At 36.0% G+C, this 16,359-nt stretch overlaps 1 protein-coding gene across 2 annotated transcripts in view; it reads left to right on the plus strand.

The window, feature by feature from the left end:
• LOC110457585 overlaps positions 1-16,359 on the plus strand; it is a 57,905-nt gene that overhangs the window by 28,418 nt on the left and 13,128 nt on the right. The window lies entirely within an intron of this gene.

Genomic DNA, 16,359 nt, shown 5'->3' on the forward strand with positions numbered 1-16,359 from the left:
TATAATCTATTGAGCTACCTGGTCGACGAAAGTATACTGGTCCAATTGTTCTACAGTTATATCCAAATGGAAGTTAAGGTTATTGCATGTAGGAACAAGCCATCGGGATTGATATGTCTCTCCTGTGCCCTGCTTTGACCATCAATGCACATGTCAAGTTTGGTTGGTCTAGCACTTATAATTTCAGAGAAACTAAGTTAAACGCAAAAACCTTATGTTGATTGAGATGCTGACAAAGTCAATGGACCATGAAAGGTAGGCCGCATCAGCATTAGATGCATGGGTTGAGATGTACTACCTAAGATGCATCTATGATCTAAGTTTGGTTGGTGTAGCACTTATTCTTTCAGTATGAATGGGTTAAACGCAAAAACTTAATGTTGATGCCGCCGCTGTTGACGAAAAAAAGCAACACCTGAGTCTCACTTCCGCTACTTCGTGGCGGCGAGACAAAAACCAAAGTGCAGGGGGACAGGGATCCTTAATATCGCTTTAACACACCACTAGACTTGTCTATCATCACAATCCAGGGTGTATCATTGTAGCCGAAGTGACTGCCAATGTTTGGTTTGGCAGCACTCTGTTGAAACAGTAGGCTACTTAATAATGGATGGAGTTTATCATTAAAGATGATGAGTAGGGTGTCGCTCTATGGTATCACACTGAGCAGAATATCCAATATTTGTGTTCATTGTGTTGCAAATTGAATAACAATGTCCATTGTGTAATTCTCCCAGTTAGGGTTATTTGGCTACAGTCTGTTTTGAACAATGAGCTTCTAAATATCTGGTGAAGTTATCAGTGAAGCTGATGACAAGGAGGACACTTAAAAGAATATCTCCATTATTTGTGCTGAGGGGTTACATTATCAACACCATGGGGCCCTGTGAAATGTTTAGTCTGCCTAGCGGTTGGCCTGTATGGGAGGGAACACTGATGACAGCCAGGCTGACAGTGATGAGTGAAGATTTTCTTTAAACTTTAAAACTTGAGAGAATACTGATATAAGAAGCACGAATGATTGATAGCGTTTTCACTTCGATGTGATAACTTTGTTGTCAGTTCAGTTTAATTATTTTTTTCTAAAGAAAGATTTGATGATGTCTAATCACCAGGTTTCAGTAAACTTCTGCAATGTAATTTAGACTTGATGTGAAGCCTGTTAATCGAAATTGATTTGACTTTTTCCTGCGCTCAATCAAATTGACAGGATTTCTGATAAGCTCTGTCAAATAGATTAGAAATTCTGGAGTCTGGAGTTTGACTCCCAGCTTTGGGATGGTATCGAAAGTGTGACCCCACTGATAGAAAATTACTTATATTATCTATATATCAGGGGAAGAAAAACCTAATTCTTCGCAGTGAGGTATCATCAAAATTAACTCAGGTTCTCTATATACCTTTATTTAAAGATGGCCTTGGTAGACAGGTGACCTTTATATTTAGGTGGTCATTGTAGACAGGTGACTTAAAATTTGTCCTTAATAGACAGGTGACTATTATGTTGAATTTTATATACAGGTGGTCATTGTAGACAGGTAACATATTATGTGACCTTTATATACAAGTGACTGTTATGTTAAACTTTATATACAGGTGGTCATTGTAGGCAGGTAACTGATGTGACCTCTATAGACAGGTTACCTTTAAAAACAGGTGACTAATAATGTGATTTCATAGACAGGTGACCTTAACAGTTGAATGATACATTGATCTATATATATATACAGGTGGTCAGTGTAGACAGGTGACACCAATAAAGTGACTTAATTAACAGGTGACTTATAAACGTTGTTGCTAATGACTTTTAAATCCAGGTTATCATTGCAGACAGGTTGCAGATAATATGGCCTTTGTAGAGGGGTGACCTCTAATAATAGGTGATTGTCAGGGTGACCTTTATAGACAGGTGGCCATTTTATATAGACATGCTATCCTGTAGGATAGACTGGCCCCTTTGCTCTTGATTTCTAATCAGCGGATTCTATATCAAACAAGCGGCACTGCTACAGGGCATAATGTAGAAGGGCTTCAAAAATACACACTAGTTGCTACATAGTGTAAAATCATTCAATCAACATTCTTTGCCTTTTTTCTTTGTCTTACTTACTACCTATGGAGTCCTAACTCATTCACCCCTACATATATAAACTGGACTTGCCCAGTATTTGATTTGATAAGGTTCAAATGTGACTAAAGGGATGAATGGGTTAAATGTGGAGTAAGGGTATATGGGGGTATGGAGTTAAGAGCAAAATGGGGTTGGGTAGGATTATCTGTGTGTGTCTTTGAGAAAAGATTTTTTCTTGGTCTGCCATATGTCTGTCTGTTTACATAGGACTTAAGACCTGAAAACTCTATCTTTTCACAAGATACGTAGTCGTGAACAGATAGGCACTGCAGGTATATGTTGTACAATAAATTCCACTTTGTATATAAATATAGCCACCTGATGTTCCGTCAGTGTTGGCTCCACATCAGCTGTGCTATCCATTACACATCATTCCTACAAAAATAATGACGGAGGAATGTTTGTTGTAGCTACTTCCTATTACATAAGAATCGTACCTGGGTAATACTACTACCAAACAGACGACCATTACGCAACGGAATCCCATTCACCGTAATTTTAGGTACAGAAGTGTTAAGTCTAATTTAACATTGCTTTGCAAAGCTACTAATAAACAGACCCATGCCAAAGGATAAACATCGAGCTCTTCTCTTTGGAGGTACAGAATGATGCCAAATCCAAAATAAATGTTGGCTGTACCTAAGATACTCAGCCGTAGTTGTTAGATGTTATTATAGGAAATTTCCTCACAACTTTTAATTAAGTTTGGAAAGAGCCCTGAGGCCAGATAATGAAATATATCTGTTTTCTATTACCGTACTGGGTAGATACCTATTTACCAGTGATTGTTATGGGAGTGCATGATCTGGTATGAAATTTTAAGGATTCCTGTACCACTAACAAAAATTGTAACAACCTTTTTCCTCCAGATACAAATATTTACATTTGCGTCCTCCTTCCTTTGTAATGCATTGAGAGAGGCAAATGTGATGTGAGACTATAACAACATTTGCTATTGCAATGTCATCAATCTCTTTTTTCACCAATTTTGTTATTATATTATGTCAACACTTACGGTTAATTTGCTGTTCAAACGACTGTTAGAAATAACTAAACAAAGCATATAACTACTCTATCACAATGTAAATATAAATAATGTATGTTTTAGCAAATATTGTTATGGTCCTATAACAAACATTTCTGTTACTGACAAACTTATACATAAAGCCCTACTAGGCTTTATTAAGTTTGTCATCAATAGTTATGTCTGTTATATAGGACCATAACAACATTTGCGAAAATATTCATTGCTTAAATGGCTTTGATAAATCATTTCAAAAAATAAAACCATACTGTCCGGAATAATTGTGAAAAATTATAAAAATGAAATGAACAGAAATGAAATCAACAACAGTGTGACCAGATTAGGATTTGAACCCAGAACTTCTTATCATTGAGCATAATGTAGGGGAGGTAACTTTAAGTATGAAAAAAAATCATAGTAGTATGCCTGCTGTGGGACAGGAATACTTAACATCATCTTAATTCCTTTTTGTAAAACTTACTAAAAATGGACAATTTTTTACTTGGCCTTTAGACCTTCAAAGTGGTGTGAGTTCCTATTGGTTTAACTGTTTCACCCCTAGGTAACTGGAATAGACTCTACCATACATTCATCTGGATGAGAGTCCATTAAGGTTTACAGTGGTCAAAGGGTTAAGTTGTTATCTGATTCTGTTTTACTTCAGATATATGTCTGACTTGTAAAAGATAGCTGGGTTTTCCTGTTTATATGTCTTAGATACGCCGCACTAATGATGTAAAGATGATCTTTTTTTCATTGATAAAAAAACAACCCCTGCCTACACATGTTGCACTTGGATAAAAAAGTTTTCAAAAGATGACCTTGTGACCTTGTAACTATGATATAAATCTAAAATTAGATTGATTTTTCATCTGCATATGTGCGATACTCCTAACTAATGATATGATTTTTATATGAATAAAAAAATAAACCCCCTGCCTTCCCATGATGCACTGGGGTTACAGCTATCTTAATCAACCATTTAATGTCCTTGACAGAATCCAATTAGCTGTGCTAAAGCCCCTAGTAAGTCCTCTTAGATTACCAGCCTGCTGTTCATTTAAGTTATCCATCAGAAGCTATACTGGGCTGAGTCGGACCTAGCAATGGTAAGAAAGAATTCTGTATGCCAATTTCCATGGAGGAGATTACGTGTTCTCGGAATTAAAACATAAATGAAATGTGTGTATATTCCCTTTAGGGGAAAACTAACCCTTTTGAATGGCATCTTTTGACCTGTTTTTTCAGAGGAAATCATCAGATCATAGAAAATAGGAATAGTTTAGAAAATTCACTGCATGGTTGCAAATGCTCAATTTTAGGGTCCAAAATCGGGAGTCCCCTTCCAAAATAGGGAGAGTTGGCAAGTATGCATTTTTTTTAGCCTAAATGATTGTATAAGGCAACCAATATGGAAAACCCTTCAGAATTTAAAGTTTTATTTTCACCGTCTCCTGGTTCAGAGGCCTGCTATATCTATTCCATTATTGTTTCTGTTTCTTACACATGTCCCTTTATGACATTGTTGTGCTGATCGGCCATTACAATTCTATAAATTAAATAAAATAGATAAATATTGTCTGTTAACTAACTCATTGACCCCTGAAGACACATTTGCACAATTAAAAAGTTGGAATAGTTCATTATGAAATTTCAGGGGTAAATGAGTGAATAAATAATGTCTATCTTTCTGTTGGTCCTTTTATCTGGCAAAGTGCACATCTATCAGTACACTTTTCTATTTAGCTCTCAATATCTCTTAAAATCATGACACTAAAACAACCAAATTTCCTTCAATTGTTCACAAACATTTATTGGAATGTAAGAAGAAGAGAATGGAGACTAAAGGTCAAAGGTCAGAAGATCAGATGTTCAAATAAATTTTGAAAAATCTAAAAGGGTACATCAATCGCAACAAACTAGGGACTGGTTTTCTGTTGTTTATTGGTGTGGTCTACCGGTTTTGCCTGAACATTGGGCTTCATCAGGAGGACAGTTTGACTATAAAAATGTCACCTAAAATACTAAAATTATGGATGAGGACTTCGTAGAATATTTTGATGCAATAAATCTATCAAATTGATATAGTGTTTTTGTTCACTAAGCCATGCAAAGGTGCTTATGAAGTTTGAAGCGAAAAGGTCAAAGGTCAGGGTTTCATGCAAAGTCAGATTATTCAAGTTTTTAAACAAACGTTATTCAAACTCATCGTTTTCAGTTTTGTAAAACATGAATGTCTCACTATTGCATAAATTTATTGTTAAATCAAGCATAAAGGATTAAGAGACACATATCTTAAGTGCTTAGACTGAAGGTCAAAGATCAAGTTCACAATGTCACTTTGTTAATGTTTCTATTGGTTTGGTTTATTTTTGGGACTACAATTTGCAGACAAAATGTTTGTTTTTTTAAATATTGTATAACACTATCAGGACCAATTTCCTAACTTGGACAGTCCTTGTTAAAAATTGGCATTCAAATTTGGCAGGAAAGATACTGTAATTTTGGAAAGCTAGGATTACAAGGAACAGTTATTTTAGGCCTTTATAACGTTACGCTTTGTTAATCTAGTCTAACAGATACATATTACAGTAATTGTGTGAGATTGCTAAAGTACTTATGCACTGGTAGAGCATAAGTCATCTTGGACTTGTTTTAACATTTTTTAGATCACTTAGGCCATGGTGATGATATGTGATAGTGTAGATTCTAGCTATTTACTGTTCACTTTTCACATTTTCAACTTCTTCTTCAGAACCATAAGACAAGAGTGTTATCATTAGCCTGTATTGCTGGGATGAAGTGCTATCAACTTTATTCAAATGAATGACTTTCACCTTAGTTCAGGTTTGAATTGTGTGGAAAACTTCAAACTATTTCAGAACCATTATGTCTACATTGATGCTACTTTAAGCTTGTAGATTGCTGAAATTAAAAGCTATCAGGTTTATTGAAATCTCAATATCCTTGACCTGCTTTTAAGGTCAAAAGGGTCAGATGTGCTAAAAAAAATCAATCCACTTCTTCCAAAGAACACTGATGCCTAGAATGATGATATTCAACCTATTAAATGCTGGAATAAATGACAAGTCATATTTGTTCAAAACCTAATCTGATTACTCTTGAACTGTTTGTGAATGTAATTCATTTGAATAGAAGTGATAGCACTCCATCTTAGCGATCTACATGCCAAGTGATAAGACTTATAGTTCTGAAGGAGTTGAAAATGGAAAAATTTACAGTAAATTCCTAATCATATAACCATATGCATGATCAAGTGAGTGAATACAGGCCCTTCTAGGCCTCTTGATTTGTCATGGATTTGGTTTGGTTTGTTTTTGCTATACGTCCTATTTAGGACGAGCCAGGTTTTGGTTGAAAACATTTTTGGTGCACCAAACCACAGGCTACAGAATTCCTTCATATATTACCAAACCCCTTTATATTGCCTATTTTCTTCTTGAAAAATGGTGGCAGTATAACAAGGTTTTACTGCATAGAGAATTTACTGAATATCAAAATTTATTCTGGAACTAGTAATTGATTAGGAGTAATGCCAGAATACAATTCTACATGCTTATAGTTACATTGGTCGCACTCCTATATTGCCTTTTTCCAATATCTTGATAATTGGATTAATTCCTTGACTGAGTTAGGTTTAATGTCTCTGTGTTTTGGCCACGGCAATGAGATGAGATGGTGTGCCAATATTTCTATAACCATGATTCATCGTGTTATTTTCTACCTCATTCACTAGAATTCGCACTGGATCAACAAAAGTTTCCTAAATAACATGTCCACTTTTATGAAATATGAAAAAAATTGACAATAAAATTCAATTAATCATATATCTAAATGGGTTTACCATAATACAATACATTCCTATCAGACTGTGAAACCTGGTTATATGACCACCTCCTTTAAACGACCACCTGTATTAAGAGACCATTTCAATGTTTCCAATTACAGTAATTTTATTGTGAATTGAACCTGTATTAACTCATTCATCCCTTAAGACATATTTAAACTCATCCAATTTAAATGTTGGAATAGTTCATTATGAAATTATAGGGGTGATTGAGTTAAGAGACCACCTGCATTAAGGATCCTTGTCCCACTGCACTGTGGGTTTTCCTATGCTCAGTCACCTTCCCTTGTGGATATAACTGTAGAACAACTTGGCCTAGACACTTTGACCAGGTAGCTCAATTAGTAAGTGCAATGATATTACAATCTGAAGTTCCGGATTCGAATCCTGGACACGGCCCACATTTTTAATCACTGTCCTACTACCTCGCACAAATGTATCACAAGAAAAAAAAGGCAGCAAGGTAGGACATATGTTCAATAAAAGGAATGAAGGTGCAGTGTTTTGTTTTGAACTTTTTGGAACATGTTCAACCCGCATTTTCAGTCAATAAATTTGTTTAAACAAGCCCTGCTCAGCCACAAGTTCTACAGAGTTTGATCCCCATTGTGCTGGTAGGCCGGTTCAACTCCTGGCGTCAGGGGCACCATCATGTCTGGCCTCCAAATAGGATCTTAAAATATTTGTTTGGATATTGTTCACTTCATGGAAGCCCTAGGTGAAAGTATTGGTTGTCAGTGTGAAATTTAATGATTTATGTCTCTGTGTGAAACAAAATAAAATTAAGGATCCCCTCCCCCTTCCACTGCCAAAAAACTGTAACACATTGGAGACTAATTTTTCCGGCACGAGTTCAGTTTTACTAAATCATTTCTGAAAAGAAGACCGCACCTTGCGGAACTTTTATGAAAAATAATGAAGATAAAATAAACCAAAGTAAATGAAAAGTGTTTTGAGCGGGAAAAAAAATATCAGGGCTCTACAAGAATTTGAACCCTGGACCTATGCTTGTTATACTGTCACGTTAACAGACTGAGCTACCTCGTCAATGAAAGCACGCTGGCCCATTTGTGCTGAAGTTCAGGGTTCCAATCCTGGACACGGCCCATATTTTTAATCACTGTCCTCCTACCTCGCACAAATGTATTACAAGAAGAAAAGGCAGCAAAGTAGAACATTTATCTAATAGAAGGAATGAAGGTGCCATGTGAAATTAAGGAGAGGTTACTGTATATGTAAACAAATGCAGTGAAGTGGAACAGGGATTCTTAAGTGTGTTTGAATACATACTTTTCGGAAGTGGCTACTGTTGAAAATAAGCTACTTGAAACATTTGACTCAAAGTTTTTAAAGCATCCAGGATCCTTTACATTGCAAAACAAAAGTATGTTCTATTTGGTATTTTTGTATACACACGACATATATGATGTTAAATACAGTAGTTTCCTTAACCTCTAGGGACAATTATCAAGTCAGATACGGTGGGCAGAAAAGAAATTTGAATACCATATGAAATAGTTCCTACATACATGGGGGTGACATCTGTGTGTCGTGACACCCAACAATCTGCCATTATTGATTTCCTATCCTTTTCCTCCCAATTTATTGTCCTTTGTCCAAAAAATTACGATAATTTGTGCTGGCATCAGGAGGGCTCAGAGGTGGTAAGATTGACTTTAATATGGCTACTGCATTCCTGGGGTCAATGACATCAGCTCCGCTCTGCTGTTCTGTGGTGTGATTATTTTAGATGCAAATAATATTCCGTTTTTTCCACATTTGGTCCTGTTTGATGTGTTTTTGGTTAAGGTATCAATTTGGTCTATATTGTACATCACACATTCAGTTACATACCATTACGTATCAATGGAAAAATATTACACTGGGCAAATATGGATTCTTAACTCTAGCACAAATCACATTTTAAATGTATAATGTAATAAACAATTCTTAACACAAAATCACAGGTTTAATGTGTAAGGTGGCATATAGCCTTAACTCCAACACAAAATCACAGGTTTAATGTGTAAGGTGGCATATAGCCTTAACTCCAACACAAAATCACAAGAATCATGTGTAAGGTAGCATATAGCCTTAACTATTACACAAATCATTGTGTAAGGTAGCATATGACCTTAACTCTATGACAAATTATGAGTATATTGTGTATGATAGCATGTAACCTTAACTCTACCACAAATTACGGATATAATGTATAAGGCATCATACATTCTTAATGTTTCAAAGAAAATGGTTTGTGGCAGTTTTATTTTTCTTTACTTCTTTTATCTATTATTATTACTTTGGAGGTTATAGCTTTTGATAAAGTCATTCAAGAACCTCTTTTTTATTATTTTGTCTTTTGTCTAATATGGCCCTGGGGGGAGGATATAGTTTGTGATAAGTCATAAGCCAGAACTGGGGCATTGTGTGTTGACGAACAGGAAGACAGGATATTTGTTGACACCGCCAGCCCAAGGGCGGCCCTGGAACCCATCACTTCGATTAGTTGTTTGACAGGGCAGCAGCATGATTGTTCGCATGTTTTAGCGAAAGACTCTCCGTAATTATATCAAGGCATCAGAATCAATGAGCTCCATGGCAGTAGTCGGAGGCTCACATTATACAATGAATAAAATTAATGGTTGTTTGATGGCAAATAATTATGTGAATGAAGATTTTTGTGAGCAGACTTCATTTAAAGACACAACAGGAGACTTGATGGCTGTGGTTTCGTATGTCTCCCTGTAGCTGTGCAAATTTATTTCTCTGGTGCCATGTAAATACAGGAAGATGCTGCGACATAGCAGGAGGGTTGGCGATGTCACTTCCAACATCAGTAAGTCACACAGAAGGAGGGCTGTTCAGGGTCACAAGGGTCAGGTATTTGGTTGTGTAAGGTTCACAAGGGTCAGGTATTTGGTTGTGTAGGGTTCACAAGGGTCAGACATTTGGTTTTGTAGGGTTCACAAGTGTCAGACATTTGGTTGTGTAGGCTTCCCAAGGTTAGATATTTGGCCCGGTAGTTTGACAGGGTCAGGGATTTAGTTGTGAAGAGTTCAAATAGGTTAGATATTTGGCTATGTAGGTTTACAGGGTCAGACATTTGGTTGTGTAAGGTCCACAAGGGTCAGGTATTTGGTTGTGTAGGGTTCACAAGGTTAGATATTTGGCTCTGTAGGTTTACAGGGTCAGACATTTGGTTGTGAAGGGTGCATATAGGTTAGATATTTGGCTCTGTAGGTACACAAGGGTCAGATATTTGATTGTGCAGGGTTCACAAGGGTCAGGTATTTGCTTGTGTAGGGTTCACAAGGGTTAGCTATTTGGTAGTGAAGGGTATGCAAGGTCAGATATTTGGTAGTGTAGGGTTCACATGGGTCAGACATTTGGTTGTGTAGAGTTCACAAGGGTCAGACATTTGGTTGTGTAGGGTTCACAAGGGTCAGACATTTGGTTGTGTAAGGTTCACAGGGTTAGATATTTGGCTCTGTAGGTTGACAGGGTCAGATATTTAGTTGTGAAGAGTTCAAATAGGTTAGATATTTGGTTTTGTAGGGTTCACAAGGGTCAGACATTTGGTTGTATAGGGTTCACAAGGGTTAGACATTTGGTTGTGTAGGGTTCACATGGGTCAGACATTTGGTTGTGTAAGGTTCACAAGGTTAGATATTTGGCTCTGTAGGTTGACAGAGTCAGATATTTGGTTGTGAAGAGTTCAAATAGGTTAGATATTTGGCTCTGTAGGGTTCACAAGGGTAAGATATTTGCTTGTGTAGGGTTCACAAGGGTTAGATATTTGGTTGCGAAGGGTTCACAAGGGTCAGATTTTTGGCTCTGTAGGGTTGACAAGGGTAAGATATTGGGTTGTGTAGGGTTCATAGGGGTCAGATATTTGCTTGTGTAGGGTTCTCAATGGTAAGATATTTGCTTGCATAGGATTCAGAAGGGTTAGATATTGGGGTTTAAGGGTTCATAAGAGTCAGCTATTGGGTTGTGCTAAGGGTTCATAAGGGTCAGATATTTGCTTGTGAAGGGTTCACAAGAGTCAGATATTTGGTTGTGTAGGGTTCACAAGGGTAAAATATTGGGTTGTATAGGGTTAATAAGAGTCAGCTATTGGGTTGTGCTAAGGGTTCATAAGGGTCAGATATTTGCTTGTGTAGGGTCTACAAGAGTCAGCCATTCGGTTGTGAAATTAGTAAAATCATGGCAATGAGTCAAAACCATAGTGTAAAACTATTGAAATGAGTAAAACCATAGAAGTTATTAAAATCATAAAATAAAACCATAAAATTGTTTAAAAACCATAGAATTATGTATATAACCATAGAAATGTGTAAAACATAGAAGTTTGTAAAACCATTGACATGAATAAAACCATAGAATTATGTAAAACCATAGAAATGTGTAAAACATAGAAGTTTGTAAAACCATTGACATGAATAAAACCATAGAATTATGTAAAACCATAGAATTGTGTAAAACCATAGAATTGTTTAAAAACCAATGAAATGAATAAAACCATAGAATTATGTAAAACCATAGAATTGTGTAAAAACCATAGAAATGAGTAAAACAATAGAAGTGGAATGGACCATATCAAACAACCACATATGTTTTCTACCATCAAACCTCACTTTAACAAGAGAGACGAAAGATTTGGTTTTGATGTAATTTGGCAGCTTTGTATGGTTTCTATAAATGTGATGGGCAGATTGTCATGGTTGGTCCTAACTTGATTGAAAGCTTACACTATCTGGTATGAGTATAATGATACAAGAATATTATTCTGTTCCATCACATCACAATATTAGTGGTTGCTATGGTAACCAGGTTTTTTGCTAATAGATTGGATGAACGACAAAAGGAACCTTGTCTATTTCAACCCCAAATTTCCAGAATAACGAAATTGATAGATACATACAAAAGGATTAGAAAGATGTTTCAAGATTGAAATCTTTTTATTAGACTGTCTGAGGTTTCATTGGTGGGGTTTTCATGTCTACTCTGTGGTCACATTGACATTCATATAAACCTATCTTACACATGGGGTCACATTTAAGCAGACCATAAAGAGTTGATTCCACTTAAAGTAACATGAATTTATATACCACATTTATTCAGCACTAAGCCCATGCCTGCTGATAAGCCCACCCCACAACTGCCAACAAATGCTATTTCATTGTTCTGTGATAACCTCCGTCTACTTTGAGTCTCAGATTATGTGTTGGCCCCCTGGGCTTATTGGAGGATAAGTAGGGAAATATTCCCCCAGTGCGCATGTACCAACTTTATCTCTTTGCAGCCAAATCTTTTTCGTGGGGGCGCCATCCAAATCCAGACAAATTGGAATGTCGACACAGTCCCTTTAATGGATTTAAACATCTGAAATTGTATTTGATATTGGAGAAATGTGGGTTTCTATTTCGGAACAGTTTGATCAGAAACAGATGGTCATTTTCCTGATCATAAACTACCTTCTGTCTAGGCCGACACTGCCAATGACAAATTTATTGGTCATATTTCCACAGATCTTTCTCTGCAAATAGTAATGTGCTATAGTGCTAACTTTCCTCTACTATTTAATACTATAGTGCTAACTTTCCTCTACTATTTAATACTATAGAGCTAACCTTCCTCTACTATTTAATACTATAGAGCTAAACTTCCTCTACTATTTAATATTGTAAAGCTTACCTTCCTCTACTATTTGATACTATAGAGCTAAACTTCCTCTACTATTTAATACCATAAAGCTAACCTTCCTCTACTATTTCATACTATAGAGCTAAACTTCCTCTACTATTTAGTACTGTAGAGCTAACCTTCCTCTTCTATTTAATACTATAGAGCTAACCTTCCCCTACTATTTAGTACTGTAGAGCTAACCTTCCTTTACTATTTAATACTATAGGGCTAACTTTCCTCTACTATTTAAGGTTGTAGAGCTAACCTTCCTCTACTATTTTAATAATATGGTGCTAACCTCCCTCCACTATTTAGTACTGTAGAGCTAACCTTCCTTTACTATTTAATACTGTAAAGCTTACATTCCTCTACTATTTAATACTATAAAGTTACCTTCCTCTACTATTTAATACTGTAAAGCTTACCTTCCTCTACTATTTGATACTGTAGCGCTAACATTCCTAAAGAGTACTGTAGAACTTCCCTTCCTCTACTATTTAATATCATACAGCTAACCTTCTGCTACTATTTAATACTGTAGGGCTAACCTTCATTTACTATTAAATACTATAGAGCTAACCTTCCTCTTCTATTTAATACTAAAGAGCTAACCTTCCTCTTCTATTTTAATACTATGGTGTTAACCTTCCTCTACTATTTAGTACTGTAGAGCAAACCTCCCTCTACTATTTAATATTATATATCTTATATGCCTCTTTTATTGCAATACCGTAGAGCTAACTTTCCTCTACTATTTAATACTATAGTGCTAACTTTCCTCTACTATTTAATACTATAGTGCTAACTTTCCTCTACTATTTAATACTATAGAGCTAACCTTCCTCTACTATTTAATACTGTAAAGCTTCCCTTCCTTTACTATTTAATACTGTAAAGCTTACATTCCTCTACTATTTAATACTGTAAAGCTTACCTTCCTCTACTATTTGATACTGTAGCGCTAACATTCCTAAAGAGTACTGTAGAACTTCCCTTCCTCTACTATTTAATATCATACAGCTAACCTTCTGCTACTATTTAATACTGTAGGGCTAACCTTCATTTACTATTAAATACTATAGAGCTAACCTTCCTCTTCTATTTTAATACTATGGTGTTAACCTTCCTCTACTATTTAGTACTGTAGAGCTAACATTCCTCTACTATTTAGTACTGTAGAGCAAACCTCCCTCTACTATTTAATATTATATATCTTATATGCCTCTTTTATTTCAATACCGTAGAGCTAACTTTCCTCTACTATTTAATACTATAGTGCTAACTTTCCTCTACTATTTAATACTATAGAGCTAACCTTCCTCTACTACTTAATACCATACAGCTAACTTTCCTCTACTTTTTAATACCATAGCGCTAACCTTCCTCTACTACTTAATACCATAGAGCTAACCTTCCTCTACTATTTAGTACTGTAGAGCTAACCTCCCTCTACTATTTAATATTATATATCTTATATGCCTCTTTTATTGCAATACCGTAGAGCTAACTTTCCTCTACTATTTAATACTATAGAGCTAACCTTCCTCTGGTATTTTAATACTATGGTGCTAACCTTCCTCTACTATTTAGTACTGTAGAGCAAACCTTCCTCTACTATTTAGTACTGTAGAGCAAACCTTCCTCTACTATTTAGTACTGTAGAGCTCCCCTCCCTCTACTATGCTATAGTGCTAACTTTCCTCTACTATTTAATACTATAGAGCTAACCTTCCTCTACTACTTAATACCATAGAGCTAACCTTCCTCTACTATTTAGTACTGTAGAGCTAACATTCCTCTACTATTTAGTACTGTAGAGCAAACCTTCCTCTACTATTTAGTACTGTAGAGCTCCCCTCCCTCTACTATTTATTACTGTAGAGCTTACCTTCCTCTACTATTTTAATACTATGGTGCTAACCTCCCTCCACTATTCAGTATTGTAGAGCTAACCTCCCTCCACTATTCAGTATTGTAGAGCTAACCATCCTCCACTATTCAGTATTGTAGAGCTAACCATCCTCCACTATTCAGTATTGTAGAGCTAACCTTCTTCCACTATTCACTATTGTAGAGCTAACCTTCCTTCACTATTCAGTATTGTAGAGCTAACCATCCTCCACTATTCAGTATTGTAGAGCTAACCATCCTCCTCTACTATCTAATACTATTTTTATAATCTGGACCTTGCCTTCTACTTTTTTTAACTGTGCTGTAGATTTAAACTTTTTCTTCTATTTAGTACAGTGCTGTGAGAGTAACTTTTTTGGTACTTAGTTTTGCTGTCCCGTGAGGCTGAACTGTCCTCACTATAAAGTGCTAAATTTTGCAACTAACATTTCACACAGTGTAGTACTATAACCCCCACAGCTTCTATCAATAGTTGATTTATGGATTCATGTTTACACAAAAAAATCAATGATTTTATGATTTTGATATAGATAAGCTCTGATATTAAATAGCAAATCTATACACTGGATGTAAGTGCTGAAATATATTTTCTGCAGAAATAAGTATGTTTATAGTATAAGTTCTGTGATTGACTGATGATGATTCCATGCTGTCACCTTAAAGAAATGTTTCAAGAAATTCACCTTGAAGAAATTATTTTTCAAGAGGTTCTTCTAAGTATGCAAGCTACAGAGTGTAGTATGAATGGGCTCATTGGGAAGGATAAGGTCATTACCATTCTGTGCTGGAGTTACCTCCCATTTCCAGCCCGGTTTATGTACAGTAATGGGAGTCGCTAGATAATTATATCATATATAAACCTTCATCTCCTACGCTCTGATAGCTCAATCACAGGTACTGGTGTTTGTCTGTGTTTGTCTGGCAAACGTGATGATGAGTAATTGCGATTTAATGGCCACTTAAATTCCCTAGCACATGTTCATCAATCTATGTCTGTTTCAATTATGTTAAACTTCTTAAAAAAACATTTGATTAATATATTCTCCACACAGAAACAATGGCCGACATTCATCTGTGTTAAGCCCAATTCCTGCTGTGAGGTTTTTATATTGTTGTGTTTATTGAGTCTTACATAAATGAATTGAAGACGAGGGTCTTTGAGGAATCGTTGTCTTTCATGAAGTTGTGTATTTTGTGAAGCGATGCATCTTTTTAGGTCACCTGATCTCTGGTCATGGATACCCATTACAATCTGTCTTTGTCCGTTCTCGTGGGTGATGCATTAACATTTTACATTTTTCGACTTCTTCTCAAAAACTGCTGGGCCAAATTTGATGTTACTTGGCACAAGTGATCAGCATGACATGGGGATTTAGATTTGTTCAAGTGGAGGGGCTAAGGGTCTTAGGAGACCCAATAGGGGCAAAAATAGAGAAAAAAATGTCTATTTTCAAGAACCAGAAGTGCGACAGATTTGCTAGCTGTTTTGCATGCATGTAGATTTAACTGTGTTCAAATCAAGTCCTTGGGGCCATAGAAGGGGCCACAATGCAGGCTTTTGATTGGTTGAAATTAAGATGTAGTTGGATTTTGTTGATAATTGTTATATGGGGTAATTGGGTATACTGAAATAAACGGTGAGTGTTTCGAAAATTTGTCTTTCCATGGTAACCGAGTGGTGGCCTCTGATTGGTCAAAATTTAGATATTATACAATATTTTGCTGAAAATTGGT

This window comes from Mizuhopecten yessoensis, unplaced genomic scaffold, assembly GCF_002113885.1.
Source record: "Mizuhopecten yessoensis strain PY_sf001 unplaced genomic scaffold, ASM211388v2 scaffold9253, whole genome shotgun sequence".
NCBI lineage: Eukaryota > Metazoa > Mollusca > Bivalvia > Pectinida > Pectinidae > Mizuhopecten > Mizuhopecten yessoensis.